At 39.9% G+C, this 23762-nt stretch overlaps 1 protein-coding gene and 1 long non-coding RNA gene across 10 annotated transcripts in view; both read right to left on the bottom strand.

Annotated features, from left to right (window-relative positions):
• The window catches only part of LOC143733024 (proline-rich transmembrane protein 3), a 67883-nt gene extending 47634 nt beyond the window's left edge, over positions 1-20249 (bottom strand). For 3 of the 9 annotated variants that reach the window (XM_077224549.1, XM_077224553.1, XM_077224554.1), the window contains exon 1: positions 20077-20249. The gene's annotated coding sequence lies outside the window, so the exon portion shown is untranslated. The remainder of the gene's footprint in view (positions 1-20076) is intronic. The other 6 variants (XM_077224556.1, XM_077224557.1, XM_077224552.1 and 3 more) reach the window with 3 other exon arrangements.
• LOC143733052 (uncharacterized) overlaps positions 1-23762 on the bottom strand; it is a 203144-nt gene that overhangs the window by 138023 nt on the left and 41359 nt on the right. The window lies entirely within an intron of this gene.

Below are 23762 nucleotides of genomic sequence, written 5' to 3'. Positions count from 1 at the left end.
GTCAAGTTTGTCCTGTTGGACACGACACACAGCAATACTGTCAAGTGTCACTTATGACCATTGCTCTGAGACATGTTTTCAGCGTCCTAAGTGCACTGAAACTTCTTTCAGTCCAGCTAATGAGACTGGGATGACAAGGTTTCAACTTGATCAAACAGGCCTCTCATTTCAACAGACCAAGCAATGTTATTTTTTCATGTTTTATGGGGACTTTCCATAGACATAACAATTTTTATACTGTAAAAACTGTGTATTCTACCCCCCTACACTAACCCTATCACAGATAACTTTCTGCATTTTCAAAAAACATCACTTAGTCTGATTTATAAGCCGTTTTCATAAAAAAAAAATCCCGACAAGGATTTCGGATATTGCCATCTTTATGGGGATATTTTGATCCTATAATGTAGGGTTACACACACACACACACACACTCTCTCTCTCTCTCTCTCCCCCTCTCTCTCACACACTCACACGCTCTCTCTCTCTCTCTCTCTCTCACACACACACTCTCGATTATGTTTGCCACTTATCCCGCGATTGTCTTACACAGTATTCGTTCGGTTCACATTACGTCACTGTAGCTTTGCGCCACCATCTTGACGACCGACGGTCTCAGTAATGCCTGCAATATGTTGTGCAGTTGGCTGCAACAACAGCCGAAAGAGGAACCCCGAACTGGTATTTTATTCTATACCAAAAGAAAAGGATAGAAGAAATGTGTCATATTGTATGAATGTCTAATATTGTATCATGTCTCATCTTTCTGTGCGCACACACCAGACCCGAAGCGTGCAGCCATAGAGACCTATAACGTTACAGCGCGCGAGTAATGAATTGAACTCTGTTTCGTGTCTGAATGGACAAATACACACAACATTATGTTTAAACGTCCGTTTTGGAGAGTATTCGCGTAAAATATGTCGGTTATGTCTTAAACAGAGTTGTCATCCAGTCTCTTTGGTAGAGAGAGAAAAAGAGAGAGAGAGAGAGAGAGAGAGAGAGAGAGAGAGAGAGAGAGAGAGAGAGAGAGAGAGAGAGAGAGAGAGAGAGAGAGAGAGAGAGACAAGGAAAACAAAGCATGCAAAGTTTTTTGAACTTTGCATGAGAAATTACCGCGGCCGGAAAAACTATCGAGCTCATTTTTTTTATTGTGCGATTAATTGATTAATTGACTATCGCGACAGGCCTAATCCAGATTAATGACAGCTAGCCGTGAGCCGTGGCTAACAGCTGGCAAGCTACCAGCTGACCACTTAGCTAGCTAACAACTCACAACATAGTCAGAGCAAACTACCACCAAAATCATACATTTGAATTTCTTGTATAATACCAACATTTCCCATGATTAAATATAAATCCTTGGTGGCCAGGTACCGCTCTTTTAAGTCTTTTACCCATCCAACAACAGCATATTGATACGCGCCTGTACTCTTGAAAGCCTTCAAGCGATCCCCACTGAATGGGGAGGGGTTATGCACAAGATAATATATATATATATATATATATATATATATATATATATATATATATCATGGAAGGCAAATTGGGGCAAGTCTGGGGCAGATAATAAAGGACAAAAGAAAACTAGGGGTAAAAAATAATGATCGGAGCCTAAAATTTAAATTTTCTCCAGGTATCTCTGTCTTTCTCTCTCATTCAAATGGGCAGTTTGGGCGGCCATACCGGGCGAGATCTGTCGCCAATATGGCGGTGTTCTATTTCTAGTGACGTAGGTGGCATCTATGAATATTGTAAAAACGTCTGTCCCCAAATCAATATTTAACGCGATTTGCACCGTATTCCTGAGCAGAGAACTATTTTTTTTTTGTCCCTCACTTACCACATCTAGGTTTCTTAATTCATTCGGATGAGTTTTGCCGCTTCGCACAACCAAATGTAACAGCCTCTCACAAGTTAGAAAGAAAACATAAAGCCAATCAGTTTAGCGATGTTCAGGAGGCGAGACTCAGATCTATTAAACATTAAACATTTGTGTAATTGGCCATTTTTTGAACTATGACAAGCCGGAATGAAAACAAGCCGAAATGAAATGGGAGTAACGAGGCTATTTTTAAAATGTAAGGAGTAGAAAGTACAGATAATTGCGTGAAAATGTAAGGAGTAGAAGTAAAAAGTCGGCTGAAAATAATTACTCAAGTAAAGTATAGATACCCAAAATTTCTACGTAAGGTAAGGTAACACTGTCATGATCCTGGTATCTTTCTCTTTTCTGTCTCCCTCTCTTGGTCTCTCACTCTCCGCTCGTTAAGCATACACTCATTACACACGCTCTCATCACTCTCAGCTGGCCCTACTCTATCCCGGCATCGCAATAATCATTCCCACACCTACTCCCCCTTTCCCTCTAATTGTGTTTGCTTCTTCTAGTCCTCCTTTTCCCTTGTCTTGTCGCCAGATCTTCGTTCCTGAGTGTCTCGACCCCTTAATCGACCTGGCCATCCGTGTTGAGAAACGCTTTGATCGGCGTCGACAAGCCCGCAGCCTGGGGGCCGCGCTGCTCTCTACTCCATCCGCTGTCTTTCCTCCGCCCCCAGCCGCTCCTGAGTCCGAGCCCATGCAGCTTAGTGGATTACGCGTCTCCGTCAAAGAACGCGAGCGGAGGATAGCCAACCGTCTCTGCATGTGTTGCGCTTCGGCTGGTCACTTCTTCTCCGCATGTCCGGTAAAAGCCAGAGCTCGTCAGTATGCGGAGGGTTACTGGTGAGCGTTACTTCCTTGGTCTCTCCATCTAGATCCTGCACTTCTCTACCCATTTTTCTCCTCTGGCCCAGCTCTTCAGTCTCCTGCACGGCCTTGATTGATTCGGGGGCGGAGGGAATTTTCGTCGATGAAGCATGGGCCCTTGAACAAGGTAGTACCCTCATAGACTTAAAAGACTCCACCCCCCTTTTTGCCCTAGATGGCAGTTCCCTTCCTGGGATACAGAAGGAAACAATTCCCCTGTCCCTCACTGTGTCGGGGAATCATAGAGAGACAGTTTATTTTTTATTTTTTCATTCTCCCTTTTCACCAGTAGTCTTAGGACACCCCTGGTTAGTTCAACATAACCCCCAGATCAATTGGTCTAATGACACTATTTTGTCTTGGAAATTGTCTTGTCATGTTTATTGTCTTGTCTCTGCTGTCCCTCCTGTTTCTTCTGTCTGTGTTTTTCAGGAGGAGCCAGGTGATTTGTCAGGCGTTCCTGAGGAGTACCACGATTTGCGAGAGGTCTTCAGTCGTTCCCGGGCCACTTCTCTCCCTCCTCATCGGCAGTACGACTGTGGTATAGACCTTCTTCCGGGCACCACACCCCTGCGGTCACTTCGAATATCGGGTCCTTCTGTTCGGGCTGGTCAACAAGCCCTTGTCAATGACGTTCTTCGCGATATGCTCAATCTCTTTGTTTTCGTTTATATAGACGACAGATTGATTTTCTCACCCTCTCTCCAGGTCCATGTCCAGCACGTCCGTCGCGTCCTCCAGCATTTACTAGAGAATCGTCTCTATGTTAAGGCAGAGAAATGTTCTTTTCATACGCCTTCGGTCACCTTCCTTGGTTCGGTCACTTCGGCGGAGGGAGTTAGTATGGACCCTGCTAAGGTCCAGGCAGTTATTGATTGGCCCGTTCCTGATTCTCGTGTCGCGCTCCAACGATTCCTCGGCTTTGCCAATTTTTATCGTCGCTTTATATGCAATTTTAGTTAAATTGCTGCTCCACTTTCTGCTCTGACTTCTGTCAAGTCTAGGTTTACTTGGTCAGAACCCGCACAGAGAGCGTTTGAATATCTCAAGACCCTTTTCACCACCGCGCCGATTCTTTCAACCCCCGACGTCGCTAGACAATTTATAGTCGAGGTCGACGCTTCTGAAGTGGGGGTCGTGGCATTCCGCCGCCGATGGAAAAGTACACCCATGTGCCTTTTTTTCTCATCTCCTCATCCCCGCTGAACGAAACTATGATGTTGGAAATTACTTGCCATCCGTTTAGCCTCAGGGGAGTGGCGTCAGTGGTTAGAGGGAGCCCCCGTCCCTTTCATTGTTTGGACGGATCATAGAAATTTGGAATATATCCGCTCCGCCAAGAGATTGAACGCACGTCAAGCCCGTTGGGCACTGTTTTTTACACGCTTTGATTTCACCATCTCCTTACCGTCCTGGAGCCAAGAATATTAAGCCTGACGCGCTCTCTCGCCTTTTCGACTCCTCAGCCTCCACCTCTACCCAGGAGAGGATTATTTCTCCTGGCCGAGTAGTGGGCGCTACAGTCTAGGGAATCGAGAAATTGGTTAAACGTTCTCTCTCTCTCGCGTTGCTTCCCCTCGCAACTGCCCTAAGGACCACGGGCCCCAGAACGTAAAGCGCCTGCGAATTATCTCTCCGATTCCCTGAACGCCGGTACTATTGTTCCCTCCTCGTGTCCCGCCGGTACGGGATTCTTCTTTGTTAAGAAGAAGGACGGCTCCTTGCGTCCCTGCATAGACTATCGTGGGTTGAATGACATCACTGTTAAGAATCGCTACCCCTTACCACTGGTGTCATCGGCCTTCGAAGTCTTGCAGGGAGCAAGGCTCTTCACTAAACTCGCCTCTTTGTCCCAGTTGTTGCGAGTTTAGCTGACCTCCAGTGAGGACATTCTTCTAAATTGGTCACCCATCCCGGCGTGCGGGGTACTCTCGCTTCGATCCCACGTTTTATCGCTTCCTGCGTCGTTTGCGCTCAGACTAAGGCGGGAAATTCACCCCCGTCCGGTTTGCTCTGGCCCTTGCCCGTTCCCTCACGTCCTTGGTCCCATATCGCTCTCGATTTTATCACCGGACTTCCTTCTTCGGCAGGCAACACAGTCATCCTTACTGTCGTTGACCGTTTTTCCAAATCCGCACATTTCATTCCGCTTGCAAAGCTCCCCTCCGCCAAAGAGACCGCCCAAGTCGTAGTCGATAATGTTTTTAAACTTCACGGCCTTACCTCCGATATCGTCTCAGATAGGGGGCCGCAGTTCGCCTTGCAGTTTTGGAAAGAATTCTGCCGTTTGATCGGGGCTTCTGCCAGTCTTTCCTCTGGCTTTCACCCTCAGACAAAAGGTCAAGCCGAACGAGCCAATCAAATTGTCGGTCGCATCCTCCGCAGTCTCGCCCATCGCAATCCCGCATTCTGGTCCGAGCAACTTTCCTGGGCAGAATATGCGCACAATTCTCTCCCATCTTCTGCCACAGGTCTTTCGCCTTTTAACTGTTGCCTAGGTTACCAACCCCCTTTGTTCTCGTCCCAGGACTCGGAATCTAATGTCCCGTCAGTGCAAGCGTTTATCAGTCGTTGCAAACGTACATGGAGGAGGGTGAGATCAGCTCTCTGTCGTTCTAAAAGACGCAAGAGCATCGCTGCAAACAGGCGTCGTGTTAAGAGTCCACGCTACACTTGCGGGCAAAGAGTGTGGCTTTCCACTTCAAATTTACCTCTCAAGTCTGAGTCTCGAAAACTGGCCCCGCGTTTCGTCAGTCCATTCCGAGTCATTAGTCTCGGTTTACAGGGTCTGTAAGTTGTGAGACATGCGCCGTCGTGGTCGAGGACACCAGTTTTTTGTCGACTGGGAGGGGTACGGCCCTGAGGAGAGAAGTTGGGTCTCCCCCCGGGACGTCCTGGACCCCTCGCTCATCGATGACTTCCTCCATTCTCGCAAGTCCTCTCCCACTGGAGCGCCAGGGGGCGCTCGTTGAGGGGAGGGTACTGTCATGATCCTGGTATCTTTCTCTTTTCTCTGTCTCACTCTCTTGGTCTCCCACTCACCGCTCGTTAAGCATACACTCATTACACACGCTGTCATCACACTCAGCTGTCCCTGTCCCTACTCTATCCCGGCATCGCACTAATCATTCCCACACCTGCTCCCCCTTTACCTCTATTTGTGTTTGCTTCTTCTAGTCCTCCTTTTCCCCTGTCTTGTCGCCAGATTATTCATGTACCCACTTGAAGAATCACTGCGTGCTTACCTCTCGGTCCTGTCTTGTCCTGTCCTGTCTTTGTTCTTCGTTACTTGACACCTCTGGTTTTAGTAAAGTTATGCAAATCATTAGTATCTAAGTACTGTATGTTTTAGTAGTGTTTTAGTATGCGAGTTAAAATTCTGTAATGTGGCCACCGCTACCAAAGCATTACTTTCACTACCGAAAATGTGCAGTTATGACCGAAACATGAATGTTTTGACTAAAATAAAATATATTGAATTATCAACTAAGATGTTATTATTGTGTTTGGTTCAATGTATATTCAAACTAATGGATACTTAAATTTGAAATCAGTATGATTAACTTAATGCCTTTTACAAAGAAAGATTGTATTCAAATACAACAAATCTTAGAAATTATACTTGAAATATTGTTAAAATTGTAATGGTTATTTTTTTAAAACTTTTTTTTAAATAGCAATTTACAAAAATATATGTAATATATATTTACAAGGTAGATGTAAACAAAATATGAATAGGTCAGTATAAGCATTCTTATTCAATTATTTATTACTGTGTTTCGGTAGTGACAAATTGGGGGAGAGGAAAACATTTCCAAAACTTTCTGAAAATACAATATGATAATAAACTGCTCAATTACTAGAAATGTGTACCTTGGATTTTATACAATTTGCATACATACAAAATTTGTGGAAAAAGACATGTTATATAATATATATATATATATATATATATATATATATATATATATATATATATATATATATAATAAACTGTGACAAAGTTAATCCGGTTCATTTCTTTTTCTTTTTGCCTAATAGAAGTTCTGAATGGCCGGTAAGTTAAAAATTTAGTTGCCAAATTTACCGGTCAGTGAAAAAGCAAATTTAAAACCCTGATTTTAGTATATTTATTTTTCACTTGGATACCCATGGGTAGACTATGAATAACTTTAAATGCTCAGATGGGAAGGAGATTACGTCTTAAAATAAATGTTAAACTTGAACTTATTGTCATGGGGTGAATTGTAAAGATGATTCAAATGAATATGCAGAAAGAATGAATGAATGAATGAATGAATGAATGAATATAACCAATATTCATTCAATATTCACCAATAACACTGAAAACAAGACAACAAACTTAAAAGTAGGGTTGGGTATCGGTTGGGTTTTATCCGATACCAGTCTACTCAGTATTTTTTAAACGGTTCCGGTGATTAAGCGGTTCTTGAACCGGTACTTCAAAAAACTAAACCGCACACTTTGACAAAAAATAATACCCTTTTATTTTAAGGGCCATACTGGACACAATATTAACTTACAACTTTAAACAATATAAATTCAAGTAACATATGGTAATAATAAATAAACCAATATAAAATAAAAATTCACATTTACATAATATCAAATAAAACAATATTGTATCAAACAATGTAATAATACTGGACATTAATAGATATTACTACCAGGGTAATCTAATCTCGACATGGCTCCAGGTTCCCATGTTTTGTCTGCTTGAACGAGTCATGTAAGTTGTCTGGTCGTTGTACTAGTTACGGCAGCGCTTAGCTTGGCGAGTTTGGCATTTCGTTCGCACTGCAACTTAGCTACGCAGCATTGAGTGAACCTATGAAAGAGAACGTCTCTGGTTATTGGTGTAACCTATGTTCTTTGAATAGGGAACGAGATGCTGTGTTCGCTGTCAAGCTCCTCGCGCTGCCGACAAGCTTCCTTTTACGGAAGAGAAATCTGAGGAGCAGATGGTGCGCACGCCAATATAATATGAGGAGGTAAGAGCGTCGAGGCGGCGGCCGCACCATCAGCCAATAAATTGGCTTGATTCTATATGGGCTTCAGACAATCGGCACACCCAGAGGGCGTTCTGACACGTAATTTTACACGTGAAATACAGCCAAACCTTGGAGCGTTTTGCCTTCGGCATCTTCATTAATCCCCTCGCTATGTTCCTATTCGGTTTTGTTAGTACCATTTACGTCGGAACCGGTTCCCTATTGGCACCGCGTTTCGGTACCCAACCCTACTTAAAAGGCTTAAATACACAAGGATGGTAATCAAAGGAACAGGGAACAGGTGCGTAACTAATAAGAAACCTTGACAACTAATGAATAACTCAGGCAATGACAATGAGAACTAAGGGGCTGTTTACACGACACCGTTTTCATCTAAAAACACTGGTCCTTTACACTAAAACGCGATTTGGGTGCCAGAAAACGCAAACTTTTGAAAACGGGTTTCAAAGTGCAAGTTTTTGAAAATGGTCTCAGAGTAAACAAAAACGCTAATCTCTGGAGATGATGACGTCTTGCACATGCGTATTACATGTTCAGTCTATGGTGTTTCATCGTTATCTAACGGCCTGGCAGCAGAATACATTGTTTTTAGTCATATTCGCAAATCCATGAGAATGGGGATCGTTTTGACGATGGTGTCTGTCACATTGTCAGTCTGTTTTGATTTGTCTGTGTTCTGTCAATTAGTTCAGTTCTGTCTTTCTCAGTCCCCTGCCTTTTTGTTTTTATGGTGTCTGATTGATTGTTAGTTCAGTTCAGAGGGTTGTTCCATAAAACAAGATTAGAATATGAGCCAGGCTTGTTTTGGTTAGTCAGACTTATTGTCGGTTGATTCTGTTTCATAAAGATTTCATTGTTTCATTGAATTGCTATGCGTCTCTCTTCATCCGTTCTATCTACCAAGGGAGCTTCCCCAAATTTTCATCACCTGTGGTATATATTCACCCTAAAGCAAATGTTAAGAAAGCCCAAGAGATTATTTATAATTTATCTCAGAGACTTGAGACAATTTCTCCAGACGCTCCCAAGTGCATTATGGTTGATTTTAATAACTGTAATGCTAAGAAGAGTTTGAGCACATATCAATATGTTGACTCTCCCACAAGGAGGAAAAAAACTCTGGTGAAAAAACTCTATGTGTTATGGAACTGTTAAAAATGCCTATACTTCATCAGTTCTTCCACCATTGGGAGCGTCAGATCACAGTGTGGTCTACCTCCGGCCTGTTTACCAGAGGTTACTTGAAAGAGAGAAGCCTCAAGAAAAATCTGTTAAAGTATGGGACAATGATAGTATAATGACTTTGCAGGGGTGTTTTGAATGTTCTCAGTGGGAGATTTTTAGTACAGCTGATATTAATGAACAAGTTGAAACAGTTACTGATTATGTACATTTTTGTATGGACTCTGTTATAACCACTAAGACCTTTAAAGTATACCAAAATGATAAACCCTGGGTGTAAAAAATCTGAAGACCCTTATAAATAAGAAAAGGAAAGCAAATCAGGAAGAGGTTGCTCTGAGAGATACTCAGAGGCAAATTAAAAGACAAATACAAACAGATAAATACACATATAAACAAAAAATAGAGCCATCTTTGAACCAAGGTAATGCCCGATATGCTTGGCAGGGGATTAAAAATATGACAAATATATCCCATAAGGGAAGATGTAAATTATTCCCTGTGCTATGAGGAGCTGGAGATGGCAAATCAGCTTAACTCATATTGTTGTCGCTTTGACAGTGGAGGTAGTGATGCAATACCAGTGCTTTCAGTATCACCGGATGTTATTTTTTCTGTGGGTTTTCACATTAATGAAATGGAGGTTAGTCAGATTTTTAGAAAGTGCAATCCCCGGAAAAGTCCAGGTCCAGACAAGATATGTGGAAATGTTTTAAAACATTGTGCAGCTCAGCTAGCGCCAGTTTTAACAGACATTTTTAGAGCATCTTATGATTCTGGTATCGTCCCTGCTTTATTGAAAACATCTACAATAATTCCAAAAAGGTTGCCATCTCCAAGAAAAGCAAAATATTTGTAGTATCACTCTTTCAAAGTTTAAGGGTATTTACTATGAATGGCGACAGCGCTGGTCAGCATTCCACAACACGAGGAAGCCACGGAAAAATAAGTCAGCAAGTCATGCATTGAATCAATGCCATTGGTCACTATTAAGTGAAGCATCAGCTTCAGCGTTACCCCTGCGACGCATTGCTGGTCAGCTGAGCCTTGAAAAGTGGAGCTCAAAGTTACAAATAATTAACAACTTGTTTCATTACATCTATCTATATTTTAATGAATCAGCGTTTTTGAATATGTTCGTTGAATGAACGGTTTAATTACTCACTCAAAGAGCCGTAACAATAACTGCGCGCTAAGTGACAGCCTTTCAATCCGCAGAGACGCTGTTAAGTTTCGGTTACATTGGTTACTGAAAATGTTCTCATTTTTGTGCATGCTTACCACATCGTAACACTTATTTATATAGCAACAAATAAATATAAATAAATCCACATTAATAAAGAAATAAATGGCGATAATAACGCATATCGCGCTATTTATAGGGTTCCTTCACTGCGACAGCCCTACCGACAATCAAAGCCGCATTACATCACAAAATTGTGTACTCAGAGGAACAGTTCAAAGGCTTAGGGTTCCATTTGAGACATGGCCTAAGAAGAGCTTCAAGAACAGTCACGCGAGGGCGCAACTCCCATAGAGTGGAAAAAGAGAACCCTTTACTAAGGCAGAGACAATGAAGGAATGTATGATTGAAGTGTATTTTAAAGGAACCCAAAAAGAATACATCAGATAAAATAGAAATAGAAAAAAGTAAATCATACACCCTGTTCAAATTCTAGAGTTGCATCATCCTTCAGACAGTGTTGTGAATGAAGGAATGAGTTATTTATATACCTCATATATCTCAAAGGTATTTTGACTGAATTGGTTGAGTAAGTGATTCAACACCCCATATAGAATTCCACTTGATTTTGATTACTGAATGAATTAGCATTAATCAGCTCAATAAAGCACTCATGCATTAACACAGTGACATATTGCCACCTACTGGCGATATTTCATAATCCAAGTAGGAGAAAAGAGGGTTGTTTTGTTCCTGAATGAGTCAGTCTTTAAATGAATTGGTTGAGTGAGTGATTCACCCCCCATACAGACAGCCACTTGATTTTGATTACTGAATAAATCAGCATTAATAGGCTGAATAAAGGACTCATTCATTAAAAGGGTGGTTGGTTATGATTTAAATTTTCTAACTTTAGTTAGTGTGTAATGTTTGAGTATAAAAAACATTTACAAAGTTACGACGCTCAAAGTTCAAAGCAAAGAGAGACATTTTCATTTACAGAAATCGCTTTTTAAAGACTACAACAAATGGTTGGTAAGGACTACACAAGATTCCTCCCGGGTTAGTGACATCACCAGTGATTACTCTAATTTGAGCACTTTTTTCAGTAACGAGTAATCTAACACGTTACTATTTCAAAACCAGCAATCAGATTAAAATTACTTATCCAAGTCACTGTGCGTTACTATTTTTGTCATTGTCCTTAGTAAAAATATATATTTATTTCTTCGGGGAGTGTGCGCGACAAGTCACGTTTTCAATATGAGGTCACGTCACGTGTACGTACCACGCAGCGACACAAACGTAAACAACAATGGAGGGAGGAGAGAGATGCGCTTTTTCTAGCTGGAAATACAGTCACTATTTTGAGTTTGTTCAGCTAAAGACGGCAACATTAAGGTCCGTTGTAAACTCTGTGCTGGTGGCGACAAAGTGTTATCTACCCACAGAAACACTTCGTCGAATTTGAAAAAACATTTGGAGTCGCAGCACCGCACAGTCAAACTTACAGAGCAAGTCCCACCAGGTGAGGCGAAGCAGAGGGCAGGTCCCCCACCACCCAAACAACAAAAGCTGGACTTCGGTGCAAAACCAGTAAGTGGGAGAGAGTTGAAGAAGTTGGTCGGGCAGTTTGTTGTGGAGGAAATGCTGTCATTAAACACGGTTGATTCGCCTTCGTTTCGTGCCATAATAAACAAGATCCCTACTACTGTCAATGCCGCGCTGCCTCACAGAACAGCTTTTTCTTCTTACTTGGAGGAGGAGTATGCAGTGATGGAGAGAAATCTGAAGGCTGCGCTGAATGATGTTGACTTTGTGTCAACTACCGCGGATATTTGGACTGCTAACAACAGAAGTTATATGGGAGTAACGCTCCACTGGATCAGTAGATCCACATTAGAGCGCAACAAGGCTGCATTGGCATGTAGGAGAATTCGCGGTAGACGCACGTATGATGTTATTGGTGCAGAAATCGAAAACATTCACTCTTCATATGGACTACTCAACAAAGTAGTTGCAACAGTGACTGATAACGGATCCAACTTTGTCAAGGCGTTTAAAGTTTATCAGCCTGTCACAGAGTCCGACGATGAGACGGAGGAGGAAGAGTCCACCCCCACAAATGATGATGTCACTTTTTTAGATATGGCAGAAATCCTCTCAGCTGAGGATCAAAGTGAATGCCAGCTTTCTCTTCGCCCGCACCACAGGTGTGCTTCACACACCATCAACCTAATTTCCACAAATGATGTGGATAAATATTTAACTTCCAATGCAGAGAGCAAGGCTGTGTATAGGAGCAGCACAGCAAAATACACAGCTCTTTGGACCAAATCAAGTAGATCTACCCTTGCATCAGAAACAGTGGAGGAACTCAGCAAAAGAAAGCTCCTGGTACCAACATCCACTAGGTGGAATTAATTTTTTGATGCTGTAAAGAGAATTGCAGATATCCCCATGTGTGTGCTGAATACTCTGTGCACCAAGTTGGGAGTTAAGTGCTTTAAAGACAAAGAGTACCAGTTTCTGCATGAGTACTGCACCGCCATGAAGCCTCTGTCTGCAACACCTGATATTTTACAAGGTGACTGTCCTTATGGGACTTTACTGCCCACACTTCAAGTTCTGATGCAGAAGACTATGGATGTGAAAGATGCCCTCTCCAGGATGACTGCAGGTCTTCCAGATGCCATAGTGCAGGTATGTTCCACCTTTTAAGCTAATTAAAATGTCTTGCATCACACTAGTCATGAACAGGGAACAGAATATACATTATCATTGCAAAAGAAGATAAAAAAATACAAATGTCAGTAAGTAACCTAAAACAAAATTAAATCCATAATATTGAACCCACATTAAGCATGATTTGTAAGTAATTCAATGACATAATAAATAGTAGGTCTTGTAGGCATTAATAAATATTATATTTTTTCAGGCTATCCAGACTCGTTTTGGCAGTGTGCTGGACGACAAAGACGCCCTTCTCGCAGCTGTCAGTTGTCCAAAATTCAAACTCAAATGGCTGAGAGATGCAGGTAGGAGGGAGCGAGTAAAAGAGCTTCTGATAGCAGAGTGCCACCGTACAACTGCTCCTACAGCACAGAGCCCTGCCAGTGTGCCCACCACATCTGCCAGCCAAGGTGAGATGGAGTTTTTCACTTTTGAGGCAGAGCCAGAGGAGACCTATTCTACAGAAAATGAAGTCATGGACTACCTGAGGTCAGCCTATGACCTTCAGATCCTGCATCAGTTTTCAAACATAAAGAAAATTTTCTTGAAGTATAACACTCCAACTCCATCAAGTGCTCCTTTTCAGTATGGGAGGTTTGGTGCTCACTCCTAGAAGAAATAGACTTTCTGACAAAAGGTTTGAGAAGCTTCTTTTAATGAGGTACAACCACTGGTTTACTCGCCTCACTCCACTGTTTCACTCATAACATGGGATTACAACATAAGATTAGGCCAAAGTAACAAAAGTAGTTATGATATGAGCCTAAATGTGGTGTTATACACTTGTTTTGTTTTGTAAAACCACTCCTTGCTGATCTAATGCAGTGAACAACAGGTTCAATGTTGATAAAACATGTTAAAAAAATTAATAGTTACGTTTATAAATAATTTAGATTATAAATAGTAAGTTTTGTCATTACAGTGTTAACAGTTAAATATGTCAGGTCAAGAAATTGTATAGTCTATATTTTATATCTTTATAAAAACAAGTATTTATGTTAAGTGAAGTGAAGAAAGACTATTATATTTTATTGAAACGAGTATTTATGTTAAGTGAAGTCAAGAAAGACTATTATTTTTTATTAAAACGAGAATTTAGGTTAAGTGAAGTCAAGAAAGACTGTCTTTATTTTATTTTTTATAAAAACAAGTATTTATATTAAGTGAAGTCAAGAAAGACTGTCTTTATTTTTTTGTAAAAACATGTGTTTTTTCAGGAAATAGTTTAAGTTCAACTTTAAATGTCAGGAAATAGATTGTTGATGTTACTGTTAAAAATACACTTCCAATAAAGTGAGTGTTGGCAAAACCGGTTGTCATTTTTATGTTGAGGTGGCGGGGGTGTTGTAACTAATAAAAGTAACTTGTAAAGTAACTTAGTTACTTTTAAAATCAAGTAACTTGTAAAGTAACTTAGTTACTTTTAAAATCAAGTAACTTGTAAAGTAACTTAGTTATTTTTTCAAAGTAACTGTGGCAACACTGGACATCAAAACCCTAAAATCTACATAAATCCCACCCTTGGGAACACGCAAGCAACAAAGTTGTGAGCCAGTAGCCATGTTTCCATCCACACCTTTTTATCCAAATTAAGTGATATCGAATGAAAAATGCCTTATGGAAACAGTAAAATAAGATTAAATTTCATGAATATCGACTCAAATGAAATACGTTCGGTCTCATCGGATTTTATCTTGATCGATATACGGCAAATGCGATAAAAGCTGATGGAAACGTTATTTGCCGAATAAATAATGAATTGCGATTAAGTTTTAGGCCCTTTTATGGTTGCAACACGCCACAAAACATAGAAGAAGACGAGTTAATTTCCGGCCAGTATTCCCGCTCTGTTTGCGCACACATGGCGGATGTCAACAAAGACAGATGTAGGTGGACAAAGCAAAAAAATGCTTCAACCAAAGGGTTTCCGTGAAGTGTCTCTGAACCACGATCTCCCAGAACTGATGGAGCGCTGTCGTTCCCACACCACAGGCTGCCTCCGTTGTCGTCGGGCATTTACGTGCATCTGCATCATCATAGCAATGTGTTTATAGAGTCGTTGTTTTCTTATGTTAGGTTTGCTTGTTATTAGTTGGCTTGGTTGAATTCTAATGTAGAATGCGGTGTGTTATTTCTTGTTAACAGACTGCGGAGCTGCTAAGTATAACACACCGTTGCCATGGACACAGTTCAGAGACGGAACAGACTATTTTCTTTAGCAGAAGCACTACTCGTTTTAAATCAATAAACTCCTTTTTAAGTTAATATTTTGTGTCAAATTATTGATTTATTTGGTAGGTAGCCATGTAATAAGCAGGATAATGTATAGCGAGGCGGTTGTTAGCGAATACAACCCCTTCAGGCTAACAACCGCCTGGCATATACATTTTCCCTTACATATGTCGCTGTCAGCTGGCACATAAGCACTATTAGGCTCCGTTTTGTCTAGCAAAACTTTGTTCGCAAAAGTTTGCTTGAATGTTGTTCGATTCAGTGCGAAAACGAATGGAAACACCTTAAAATGTCTCAAATCAATTCGATATACCAATTTGATCGCAAAACAGCATGTGACGTCATTACGTACAGGTTTTTATTCGCTTTAAAGCCGTTGGATGGAAACACACTTTCACCAGCTTTATTCGCATCAGTTTTTCTACCGAACTTCAGATAATTCGGTTGACAAGAGGATGGAAACATGGCTAGTGTCGAGAAGAGGAAGAGTTGTTGAAGTAGAGCACATTTGGGAGTCTGCTCACGTCACATCCGTCTTTTCACATTTATTGCAATACAGTACGTAACACAAATGCAATAGCATGTCACTCTGTAGGCATCTTACAACAGTTCCCACACTAGCGATTTATAGATTATCATAAAAGAATATGCTATAAATGACTTGAAGATAGTTAACTCCACATCAGCTACATAAATTCATTAATTAGCCAATCAGAAACAACCTGTTGCATTCTACATGTTGTCACTTCTTTTTGAGTCTCTAAATCATTTTCCGACTTCGGTTTGAACATAAAGGGCAGAACACTTTCTGACACTTTAGTGCAAGTCTGTGTGAGGTACAGCTAACACACAAGCTCTTGAAGCTCCGCCCTCTGGAGCAACAGCTTATTTACATTTAAAGGACACACACAAAACGATGCGTTTTTGCTCACCCTCAAAAAGAGACAATTTTAACGTGCTATAAAAAATGTATCTGTTAACTACACATACACAATCTGGGGACATCAGAGACTTATTTTACATCTTGTAAAAAGGGGCATTATATCATCCCTTTAACAAAGTGACTTGTTACCACCTTCTGCCGATATTTCATAATCCAATTAGGAGCACAGAGTGGTGTTTCGTTCCCGAATGACTCAGCCTTTGAACAAATTGGTTGAGTGAGGGATTCACCACCCCATATAGACAGTCACTTGATTTTGATTACTGAATGAATCAGTGTTAATCGGCTAAATTTTGTCATTCATTTCAAATTTCTGTATTCAAAATGTTAGGTTTAAAACATTAATCTCAACCTCTCCTGATTTCCTACTCTACTGTGTATATTTACCTTTCTGCCTGACATGATAGTATTTTTTTTAAGTATTTCATTTTCTTGTAAGCCCTGAACCGCAACGTAAAAAGATTCAAGATTAAAGTAGAAACATTTCGAGAATAAAATCTAAACATTTTGAGATTAAAATCAAAATATTTTGAGAATAAAGTCGCAATATTTTAAAAATAATGTCAAAATTATGGGAATACAGTCTTCCGTAAAAGTTTTTTTTTTTTTTAAGAAATGTGCTCGTGAAGTCGAACTGCTTCTGACATGGATCTAAATATAATAGTAGCTTTTTACTTTTATCTGGGCTTTCAACAAAAGGAAATTCTACAGGTGCTAATCTACCAACATGGCATTACCATGGCGTTTGCCTATAGACGAGCACAAAGACTCCGCCTAGGTACCTCCGAGTAGGTATCACAATCCTGATCCAAACTTTATGTGGCACGTTGACTCGAAGCCTACGTGTCTTCGTCCTCGTAATCTCGAAGATAGGAGTGTGATCCTTTTGGGTAGGGGCATGTTTGTTTTGGTGATTTTAAATATCAACAGTAAAAAGTGACAGTGACAAGCTCAGCGTTTTACCCAACCTTGAAAAATGTTCAACTCTCAAATATTATCAAAATGCAGTCACCAGTTTGCCTAAAATAGCACAGAACTTTCGAATGTTTTACGCAATTTAAATGTGGTAGGGGGCAGGTGTAAGTTATTTTATATCCACTAACATTTAGAAAAAACTAAAAAATTTCGTCAAAACAGCTTTACAAACGATTTACACAAAAATGAGTTCTGCTCGTGTTTCATGAATGAACCCCATTGTCTGTAAGAATTGCATTAAAATATCTGCACAGAGAAAATATATAATCGTTGTGTTCTTTAATTATGAATGTTTTAACAGCTTAATTTTTTAAAGAATAATACAAAGACTTTCAAGTACATTAAAAGAGAGTAAAATAAAGTAAACCTAAAAAAATAAGTTACATTCCGCATGGTTGTATCAAGAAAGTTTCCAGTTGAAAGAGAGCCTGTTAATGCACCTAGTCTCTCTCTTTTCCTATACTGCACGCTCAGAGTCCATACAGTCAGACATTTCCACACATTTCAGTGAATGTTTCCAGGCCCAAATAGAGGCCCATTTGTAGGCAGTGAGATCATAGCCCGTTTAACTGTGTGTGTATACGTGCGTGTGTGTGTGTGTGTGTGTGTGTGCGTGCGTGCGTGCGTGCGTGCGTGCGTGCGTGCGTGCGTGCGTGCGTGCGTGTGTGAGTGCGTGCGATTAAGGTTAGAACAACCCAGGTATCAGCAATCACAACAGCTTAGAGACACATGGATTATTTGTATTTGATTGTATTTGACATAAGGGTATACAGCAGCCATTTACATAAACCATTCAACACCCAAGGAATGTCTCATTCATAATTCCTGACCAGTCATAAGATACTTTGTGCAACACAGATTAAATTAAACTGTACATATAAGTGCATGCACACATTTTCCACACCTGACTGATGACATACTTTTTATGATGTTTCTTTTTTTTCTAATCATAGGGCTGAGTGACATGAAATACCCATAAAAATGTGTAAACATTTTTTATACAGTAGGTTCATATGACACTTACTAATAAAGTATCTGTGGATCCTACACTGTCTATCATTCTAATATCTTTTCTGTTCGAACATCAGGTCAAATTCATTCTCTCTATTTTTTTCATGAAAACAAAAACATTTTAACAGGTCAAAATGAGGCTTTCCATAAAAAGAAATGTTACTGTATCCTAGAGATTTCAGTTTTGATTGTCATTCAAGGGCTGTACGAATGGAAAATGTCAATGGGTTAATGCTGATTTTATCTCTATTGTCAGTCTGTGTAAAGTCACTTTTAGCCATAGCTAATACTGTATGCTCCGCTTCAGCTGTGGCAGACAGGATTGAAGTTTTAGTTAACTCGTATAAAAACATATAAATGCGGTAAAAAAGACAAGTCAATTAACTTGGTAAGCTTGGTTTACCATGGTGAAGCCAAACAAGGTTTCACATTGAAATTACACCATGTGAGTATAATTTAAGTTGATCAAAGGTTCAGACAAACTTTGTCTGGTTTGTTTCAATATCAATAGTGCTGTGTGAGTAAAGATATCGAGTAAAAACCTATTCGGACAGGATTATTAATTAAATTTATTAAATTCTGATTGAATTCTGTTGATAAATGGCATTTACCAAAACCCAAAAGAAGTGTTGTGCCTCTAACAATACCTTCATTTTGATCTGAATGGTATGCGGAAAACACTTGTGGTTTGCCACACACTTGACCCACCGCCTAGAACGCAACTGAATACTTCTTCAAGCGCCTCCATACTTGAAAAATTGCCGAAAACTACTTTTAAACAGGAAATGATGGAATACATATTTACAACTGGTCTAGTCGCACAGAATTAGCGTTACCTAAAGTTATTTTTCGGTTACAGAAGGTAAAAATCGCTGTAATCTTTACTGACATTAACTGTAATGATTACTGAGATTGCATATTTGGATGGGACTAAAATCACTGAGAAGCTATGGTAATAATTACTTAATTACCCCAACACTAATCCAGTTCAAATAGACTGTCTGAGTTGTTCTGTCCCTTGATGTAGACAAACTGCACCTCCAAAAACTGCATACCCTTTCACTTCCAAAAGATCAAACTATAAAAATGCCTGGCTGACATTTATTTCAAATATGCCTGATCAATTGAACAAGAATTTTTTCATTTGTTTGTGTCATTTCAGATCAGGCTCTTTTCTTTATTCTCAACATTTTATAATAACAGTTTTATATACAAATAGATTTTAGCAAGTGCCCGCAATTACCACGCTGCAACAGTCTGCTGCAATCGTTGTGGTTGTGTTGGTTCATTTTCTTCTACCTCAGGATCTCAAACATACCACTCTACTACAGCGCTGGTCGCTGGCCATATTGACCATCCAAACTCACATCACACATGCTGTGAAGGAGTGTTTTTGACAGAGAGTGAAAATGAAAATAGAAAATAATCATTTTTCCCCTCTTTTTTTGGGTGCAAAACACTTCATTAGCTAACCTCCAGAAACATGATATTTAAACTATAACCTTAAAATGACTTTCATGTCTCAGCTTACATTTATACCTTATAAATAATATTTTGACTTTTTAAAGTAAAAAGCACATTAGGTTACCTAACAAAACATTCTAGGGTGTAGGACTATACCCGGGTAGCAATTTTGTGCAGTAAGAATGTTTTTTGTTTGTTTTTATTATTCGATGGGTATCTTAAGTGTGGAGTATGAGCCTTTAGCATAGATAAACAATCTGCTGTCCAGGGTTGCGCTACTAAACATGCGACAGTCGGTTCCTTTCTTTTCTGTAGGCCTGTGTAGATACGTCCTCGAGCGCTACGATTTCCGTAACGCAACTGCACGAAAATTAACAGTAACATATATCTCCAATAAAGCATTTTCATCTTAACATAAACGCTTCGTGAAAGACGTCAAGTCGAAAGAGTTTCCCTGCGCAGGTAGCTATCATGGTCATGAACCGTCTTATTACATACACACACGCGCGCGCGCGTTTTCATTAATATTTAACAAGGGGTTCAATGTTAAGGAATAAATTAAACATTCTTACCAATGAGTTTGTCGTTTGTTGCAGTCAAGTAGTTGGCGTCGTGTTCATTCATTTTTCATTTGTATTTCCTTCTGCGATTCTGCCCGTGTAGAGACATTGCGACACAAAAGCCCAGGCTATGTTCGGTCGTTCTCTCTCTCTCTCTCTCTCTCTCTCTCTCTCTCTCTCTCTCTCTCTCAGAGAGAGAGACAGAGAGAGAGGGAGGGAGAGAGAGAGAGAGACATTTTTTTCTTCTTGAGGAACCTATCTCTACCTATATTTGCCTAAAATATCCAAACAAGCAAAAATGTATGTGCATATAGGCTATTATCTAAATGTATTTCTGAGATCAGGCATTTTCTTATTTTACAGGGATTTTACATTTTATAAAGATAATATGAGTGCATCTGGGATTTTCATTTACATGGAGATAAGCATGTCAGATTAGGTTTTAGATAAGAAGACATAAAATATACTGGAACTGTGTGACCTAGGCATGTAGGCTACAATGTTTCAATTAAAGCCCTGGAAAATTTGCCAACAATAGGTTGGTGCACTGAAAACAATGTTTATTATTTTCTTTTAGATGTTTTGTTTCCTTTATATTTTTGTTATCAGTAAGTAGGGCCTATATGTTTTGTGTTACATGGTATGTTATTTAGTTTAATGTTTATTGCATTATTTTCTGTTACCCTGATGGCTCACCTGTCTCAAACCAACTCATAAAATGTAATTAAACATATCATATCATTCTTTGCGAGGCATGGCAATTCAGTGGCGTCATGCCCATTCAAAGTGAGGGGGCACGTGCCCCCTCAGATTTTTCCTCCCTGATAATTTTTTTGTCACAGTTTTACTCCTATTATGCTCCATAATTACCAGAGCCTATAACGACTCAAATCTATTCTTATGGATGTGTATCAAATCGGTCAGCATCAGCCCGCCCCTTTTTCCTAATATGGTGTCTGTGTATGTCAAATCTAGAGCGCTACGTTTTTACATTTCTGTCAAATATTAACCATTTTCAAATAAACGGGGTAGTGTTAACCTTATTCAGCACTGAAATCTGTCAAACTTCTTTCAAAGTCCTTCATTACATATTAATATTAAAATAACTTATTTCAGAGCACCACAAAGTCAGACCTCAGCACCTTTATGTACCTTTAATGAAAGATCGTTCTTAGGTCACATACCAATTTAAAATCATAACATAAAAACTGCAATGGTACTGTTTTTAAAATCATGTGTAGTAGGCCTAAGTGTATAGTAAGTGTGTGTGTAAACATGCTTTAATGAAGTAGACTTCAAAAGCTTTTGAATTTGACCGTACAGTTCTTTCACCAACCTGTCTTTTACTTAAACTAACAAAACAGATACTTTAACTTAGTCTTCAGATAGAGGAGGGTTGCTGCTCGCTCCGTTAAGTAATTTCTGTCCCTCCCAAACTGCATTGAAATGGTATGTTTAGCAGCCAGAATTTAAATATTTTCAGGGGGATTTTGGACTGTGAGGGACCAAGCATTTAAGCAAGAGGAGTCACAAGGGATCAACAAAATCTTCAACAAAAGAAACAAAGGGGACTTATATATTGGCTGATCAAACCGATTTTGACACACAAGGGAAGACTAACAACAACACTACTACATAAACTACAAATAACAGAAAAACCTACCTAAAAACTTATTCCAAAAAGAAATGTACTTTTACTTAACCTTAACCTTAAAAAGTATTATAATATAAATCTAAACCCCAAAATATCTAAGGAACAAATAAAGCTTCTTCTAAGGAACAAATACTCCCCCCCCCCCCCCCCACTCCCCCCCCAACTTCTCATGGGAAGGCGACTAGTACTAATCTGCCAATTCTTCCTCGGTTACTCAAACCTTCCCTTCGTGATGGTGATGCTTTTCTTTAAAATTAGGAAAAGTGTGAACACTTAGAAGTATGACGTGTCATAGAGTCAGAAAACTGACCAATCTACAGCCTGGATGTGAAGTCTGGGTTACAGATGTTAAAGCCCCTTGGATTGTTGTATATAAGAGTATTCTGCGAACAGATGTCATTTGATACCTTTCCCATTTCTGGAGGTTGAAAACTGTAGTAGCATATACCTGATATTGTTCAAGATCCATCCACTGTATCTACTCCACATTCTCTTGTATTTGCACAGCCTGAAATACAGAGAACCCAGTCAGGGAGAGTCTGGATTAAACCTAAAAGACTAAAGATTGATGTGTTCTTAAATTAAGATGATCTGTATTGTTTTTGAAAAGTAATATACAGGTAAAATTTTAACTATATAAAATCATGTTTTCTTTTTTTTTTTTTTTTAAAGGGAGGTGTATGTGCGATAATATGGTAGTATGTGGCAAATTGCGTAATGAGGGGAGGAGCAAGAAGGTTGAGGGGGAGACACACCTAGGGAGAGGGGATGTGTCATTGGCTGCGTCCGAAACCGCATACTCAATGAGTAGGTACTTAATTTCAATAAGTACTTACTTAACGACCGCTAAAAGAGTAGGTACTTTATAGCCAAATCTCGTTGAGTATGAATGCGAACCGGACATCTGCCATGTTGACGTTGTCATGTGACCTACGACGCCTTATCACAAGTGCAACAACTTAAAAGATATGAACGACACGTTTAATTAATCTCTGTAATATCTTGATATTGATTAAACCTGCTTATTTTGTGATTGTAGTATAACCAATAAATTTATGTCGATTTAAGTTCTTATTTTTAACGCTTCTATTGTGACCCATAGTTTAAATATGCTATATATATATATATATATAGCATATTAATACTTATATATAACACCTTAAATATATAATTTTTCATTACAAAAAACCTAAATCGTCATCTCTTGAATATTTTTTTAATTTCTTTATTTTAAATCCAAAATGTTCACCCACAAGCAAAAAGCCCTTTTGGGCCCCTAAGGGCTGTCCTTTATGTTTTCCTCTTTTTCTTGTTGAATGTTTCATCCCTCTGGATTATAAATCACAACAACATCAGTTTGTTTGTACCGCTATTATTCAAAGATATTTAAACTTGTCATTGTTCTTTTTTTCCTGTGTATATAATATCATATGATGGATGCAAACCCATATTTATGTTTTCTGTCATTATGATTGTTCATTCTGATCTTGTATGTAACGTCCTGGTTGCGTATGCAACCCACCGTTCCCTGAAGGAGGGAACGGAGGACGTAGTCGACGGTCGACTGAATTGGGATCTCGCTAGAGAGCCTGTCTTCTTCGTGTACTATTGAACGAGCCAATGTAATTGGCGTGCGTGATTCGCATCACACACTCCGCCCCCGCGGCGCGGGTATAAATACGGAAGTGGATGCACGCACTAGTTGCTTTTCGCTGAGGAGCCGAGAGTAACCCGGGGTCAGCGGTGGTCCAGCGGTAGTGGCAAGGGGACTACGTCCTCCGTTCCCTCCTTCAGGGAACGGTGGGTTGCATACGCAACCAGGACGTTCCCTTTCAGTCGAGAACGTCAGACGTAGTCGACGGTCGAGTGAATTGGGATCACCCATTGAACACGCCACTAACGCTGCCACCTTCCAGTGCCTAAACCAAAGCCTCCTGATGCCCCCGCAAACTTAAGGCGGGGAAGGACAGGGCTTAGGCCAGGGAAGTCACTGCTGTTCCTACAGGACCACTGGGAAAGCGTTCCCCGTACGTTGGAAGGAAGG

Source organism: Siphateles boraxobius, unplaced genomic scaffold (genome assembly GCF_051911475.1).
Source record: "Siphateles boraxobius isolate OS27281-9 unplaced genomic scaffold, OSU_SipBor_1 9, whole genome shotgun sequence".
NCBI lineage: Eukaryota > Metazoa > Chordata > Actinopteri > Cypriniformes > Leuciscidae > Siphateles > Siphateles boraxobius.
Note: the sequence above shows the minus strand (reverse complement) of the source record. Positions and strands in the feature narration are given on the sequence as shown.